We start from the raw sequence: 6,000 nt of genomic DNA on the forward strand, positions 1-6,000 counted from the left end.
AAAACAAAAACAAAAAACCCAACAGTTGATCTTGCCTCTACACCTGCCTCTATGTTTTCTTACCTATTTTAAGCCATATTGTGTTCAATTTGAACAGGGGGTGTAAAGGGGCTTGAGAAGTCTTAGGGAAGTGCCTCTCAGACTTTAACAAACACGTATCTATACTGGGGATCTTGTTAAAATGCTAATTCTGATTCAGGAGATCTGGGGCAGGGTCCAAGATTTTACATTTCTAACAAGCTCCCATAGATTACATTTTGTACCAGAAAATCTTGGAGTATCTGAAGGGTTTCCTTACAACTAACCTTCCTTCCATATTTTCTTCATTATCAGATGAATATGCATTTTCTTACTGTAAACCAGCTCTGAGATCCTTTAAAATCTTAGCTGGGGCTTATGTATGCAGAGTTTTGAGATTCTCAGTTCTTTAAGGGAAGGAGCCATGTATACTCTTCTTTTGGGCTACCTCATAGTCTGGTAAAATAAGAGTGTTAATAAATGGTGCTGATTTTTACTGAGTTTGTTTGGCTCCCTGGTGAGAGCTGGAAAAGGCCACAATCATGCAAACCTTACTGAGGAGGCAGGGGCAACTACCACCAACGTGGTTGTCAATCTCTGCAAAATACGTCTTCAATTGACCTTGTATCAGATTTCATTTTTAATTTCCTCAGTTCTAATTCATTTTGTCAAAATTAAAAAGAAGTAAATGCAAAATGTAAATATTGGAGATCATTTAATTTCATCGGTGGGTGGAAGAGAGGAAGGCTGAAAGAAGGTGTGAAGGTTCCTGCACTGGGTGAGGAAACTACTTGTGGAAAACTGAATTTAGTCCTGTTGGAAGATTCGGGGCTCCTCAATGCCGTTTATACTCTCAGATGCAGACCCAAAGTGAGGTAAAAAGTGGGTGCTTTTTCTTCTTCAGAATGGAAATTTGCCCTATTTTTTTTTTCCCACTCCTTTCTTTATCATCTCTAGATCTACGTTTTCCCTTAGATGCCCCTCTCCTTCCTCTACTGTTACAGCTTTTTTTCTTCTTAATCTTCTTGGGTTCATCTAGCCTTGTATTGCATTTATCACACTCTGAAAATCTACTGTTTGTCAAAGTGTCTTTCTAGTAATACAGATAGCCCTCACTCGATACCTTTAATGTGGTTTCTATAGAGTCATATAGAGCAGCATTGCTTTATGGAAATGAATTTGACTGAATCTTCTTCTTCACCAAAGCAAGGCTGATAGGAGGTACAGAAAACCACGTGTACTTCACACTTCCATGTGTGAAAGGGGCCTGTTGGAGTGTTTTTTGCTCTCTACTAAATCTCAGAGGTGGTGCTGAGTAACTGTCAGAGGCATGAGCTGTTAAGAAGTCCCAATTTGGCTGGCTCTGTGCAATCAAATGCAGCCAGCCCTGTTTGTATGTGAAAGGACTGGGTTTTCCCCAAGCTGTTGGTAATGATGCAAGAACAGACTTTCCCCTCTCTGGCTCCCTGGAGTAAAATGGCTGCCAAGGTATTTGGAATAGAACTTGAAAATGTACTCATCACTGGAAGACAGTAACAAGGATCCTTTGATATTTTTGTGTTCACCATGATCACCTAGCATCCACTTCCTTCTTAGGTAAGGATTCTGAAACATCATCGGTTGATGCAAGCTTGTGACCTGGCTACCTCTGCTCAGGATACAATGTGGAGGAGGGGCGCAGGCGGCCCTATTTGGATTGGGAGTCCTTAAGGAACAGAAGTTTACAGAAGAGTTCTAGTGGAGCCCATCAGGGAGCAGAAAGAAACCAAACACAATGGGGAATGGTTAACAATTAAAACCAGCCCTTGCTTGTGTGGTCCTGTGTTTCACCACATCATTCTAATAAAATGGACTGCTGGGAGGAAGAATGGATTTCTGATAGTTTATGAAGCCAAAAACCTGTTGAAGACTCTTTATAAGGTAGTGGGGAAAATGGCAAAACCCTCAAAATTTCAGGGAAGTTACTTAACAGCTCTGATTACCACAGGCCACCAGGCTGTTGGGTCATGGGATCATGGCTGCACGATGAAGAAAATAGGAGGTGGGCTGAGCCAGACTCAGAAACAATTCCAAAATGCACTAGGACTTTCCAGGAGGCTAGTTCTTTTTATTTTAAAAAAAACAAAGCTTATTTATTTTTTTGCATTGAAAATTAACCTATGCTCATTAAAAATATCATAAAATGTCAATAAGAAGAAAAATAAACAGTATAAATTCTGCTTCCACCAACTAGAGTCAACCCCCATTCACACTGTGGTGCATTATTCTTGTTGTTGTTCTCTATGCTTTGAACAAAAACATAATTATGTCCATATGGTAGATATAATTTTGACTCCTTTTTAAATTTTAGCTTGTCAAAGTCTATTTTGTGTTGTTTCAAAGTTGTCACGCACAATTTGTCATGTACGTTTTAATGACTGCTTTTGTAAGTTTGAGCCAAAAATTACTTATTCATTCCTATGCTGTTAGGCTTTTTTTTTTTTTTTATTATAACTACTGAGGCCACGTGTCTTGAACATTTTGGATTAATTCCCCGAAATTAATTCTCGGGGAGGTTATTTACTTTTCTGTGATGGGCAGAGTCTAGTGGATCTATGATTGAATTCTTATGTGATTTAAGAGAATAGTGTTGTCTAGGCCAGTATCTGCAACTGTATTGCCAACCTAGTGGCACTTGAATCACCCAAGTCCCTCTCTGCTCCAGCCTTACCTGCAACCAGCAGGCTCAGTCCTGTCCGACCAGCCCAAGGGAGAGGGATCCTGGGGATTAAAGAAACAGGAACTAACTGCTCTTCTGAGTGCAGTATGCAAATTGCTTCAAGAGAGCCCCTGGGACATGCTGTGCTCAGTGAGCTGAAATCTCCCCTTTTAGTGCTCTTATGGTTAGGCCCTGTGGGGGAATCGGGTTGAGGGGAGTGGGTTTGTTTACTAGCCCTGTAATCTTGGGCAAGTCTCTTAACCCCCCCGAGACTCAGTTTTTCCATCTGGTACTCAACCGCTTGAAGGGTTGATGTAACAATTAGAGAAAATGTTTGTAAAAGAATTAACACAGCGCCCGATCTGTGATGAATACTCAGTAAAAGTTAGCTAGCACCCTCCTCCTCGTTGTTGTTGCTGTGTCCTGCTAACCTCTTTTCCCGAGGCCTTCATTCTGCCTCCCACAGCCCTTCAAATACCCCCAGCCACAGGCTTTCTGGAATCAGGTTGTTTCACCCCCTGATAAAGAATTTTGGCACTCTAGCTGATCTGACCACCAGACTTGCCCACCTCCAGAAAATGACATCTCTTCAGACTGGTTCCCTTTACTTCTACCTGAGCTTACCTGAGCGTCTACTTTTCTTTACTTCTATCTGAGCTTAAACTTTATGTATTGGCTAAGGCAAGAACTTTATGTTTAGGGAGGAGAGTATAATTATGTACTGTATACCATATATCTGTGGTAAATTGGGCCCTATACAAAACATATAGAGAAGAACTGTGTTTATTAACTTTATTTAGAGTCAGGACACCCAACTCTGGTTAGGTGGTAGTTGGATAAGTCAGACCTGGGCAGTGGAAGAACCAAATCACACAAACTAGAAATTTCCACTTGGCTGAGCTGTATAATCTGGGCAGGCCTCAGGTGTGAGTCAGGGGAAGAAATCTGGAAGGACAAATGCCATATCAGAGGATGTTTCATGACTGGTGATTATTAGAGGTCCAGGTTGGAGAAAGGCAATTGTGATGTAGAAGGCCTAACTTAGGATTTGTTCACTGAAAAGGAGGCTAGGAGCAGGAGGAGAACATGAAACAGGAATTACATAGATTTGTGTCATAATAGCAAAAACAACAACTATATTAGCTTAATAATTCTAATAGCTTGCTATATGCCAGTCCCTGTACTTATATTAAGATATTTACATATACTATCCATCCAAATCTCATTTAATAGGTATTAATATCATCTTCATTTTCCTGATGAGAAAACTGAGTCTTAGACGAAGTAATTTGCTCAAGGTTATAGGCATGTAATTAGCAAAGCAGGGATTTGAATTTAGATGTGTTTTTCTCTAAAGCTTGGATTCAGATAAATAGATCTGGCAGCACTAGAAGATTAAATGCAGTGGGGGTTAGGGGGACTGGATGCACAGTGACCACTAATGGAGTGACTTTTAGTATTCAAGAGAGCTATGAGCATCTAAAGTAAGGGAGCTGCAGTAGGGATGGAGAGGAAGATACACACACAAGATCGGGTAGGAAGGTATACTCCAACAGCGGCTTCCAAATCTCGATGAGTATCAGATTCTTTGTGGAAGTTCTGTATATTTATTTTTGAAAGTAGATTCCCACAGCATACCTCAGGCCTTCTGAATCAGAATCTCTGGGGCAGGGCTTCGTATTTATACAAAGCACCCTAGTTCTGAAGCTCTGCCGGGTTTAAGAACCACAGATCTATTGGCCTGATTTAGATGTTTGGGGTGGAATATGAGAGATGGAAGATTCTAGGACGACATCCAAATTTCTGAATTTTGTGACTGAGTGAATTATGGGCACACTCCACTAAGCTAAGAAATAGCAATAGTTTTGAAGGATAAGATGCTGAGTTCAGTTTTGGACATGTTGAGATGGACCAGTCCTGTGGGGAGTTGGATACCAGAGTCTAAAGCTTGGAGGAGAGGCCAAGGCTGAAAATTTAGATATGGAGGTCATTGGTATTTGGAGGGTGGTTGCTGTATATTTTACATGGAATTTTCAAAATATCCAAACCTTCAATTTTTTCTCAATAATCAAATAGTCACTCTACATCTTAAGTACATTCCCTTTCTGACTCTTTTTCTGACTCTTGACCGAGTCTATTGCTTTTTAAATTTAAGTAACCACTTCTTTATAGCTCCTTCAGAGTCATGCACTGTTATAAGTACTTATTTGCATCATCTCATGGGATTCAAACCAACCACTTGTTAAAGTAAAATTTATTATCCCTATGTTTTAGATGAAGAGATTTAGGGAGGCTATGTAATTTGCCTAAAGTAATGTAGAATCAAATGGTTGAGTCAGAATTTGAACCTAAGATTCCTTCTGACTCCAGCTTCAGAGCTTTTTGGCTATTTCACAATAGAGCTGTTCCCAGGTCAGGCAGACAATACTCATATTACCTTTGCAAAAGAAGCAATGCAATCTACCATCAGTAAATTTTACAGGCTAATTCCAAAGTATGCTTAAATACAGAAAAATACATTTAGAAAAAATGAGTTCAATGTTTTTGGAGGCACGGGATGCTTAGTAAATAATACTTATTTAATAAAATGAGTTTATGTGTACTTTCCTGGGACCATTAGGATTGAACTGATCAACGTACCTTTTGAACTTTGTCTAATAGCACATGGAGTAGTTTACATTTTCTGTACTCTCAGAGAAAGGGGGTGGGGAGGGGTATAGTATTGGTTTTATGGCTCAGGAAATTCTGTTGCATGGTTTGGCCTTCCAGGATTTTCCCAACTTTGTGTTGTATATTCAGATTTGGGTTGAAATTAAAATGGGCTCTTGGTAAGCTCAAGTTGAAAATATGTCTCAGCACTAACATTGTTATTCTTTAGATTTGGATAAATACAGACAACTGCCACGTCTTCTTGGTAGCACTGGTAAGTATGAGAAGGCCTGGTTAAAAATATGCAGGCCATTATGAAGATTGGCAGGTTAGAGTTGATACACTAAAAGAAATTACATTCTTTTCCACAAGATGAGTCATACAGCTGAAACTGTGTGGTATATCATCTGGGCCAACAAACATAATAATGGTATTTAACCTTCAAGTGATAGATATCTAAGATAACACTACACCTAGATGACAACTCAGGTGACAATAGCCCAGCTTTTTTGGAATGGAAACAGAAGAAATGCTAATTGAGCAATTATTTTTTCATAGGGAACTCAAATAAGGTAACACTATTAGAGCTTTAATAATCCCCAATAAACTCTGGTTACTAAAATTCAAGATAAAAA

The sequence above is a fragment of the Grampus griseus genome (genome assembly GCF_964374135.1).
Source record: "Grampus griseus genome assembly, chromosome: 6".
In the NCBI taxonomy this organism is placed as follows: Eukaryota; Metazoa; Chordata; class Mammalia; order Artiodactyla; family Delphinidae; genus Grampus; species Grampus griseus.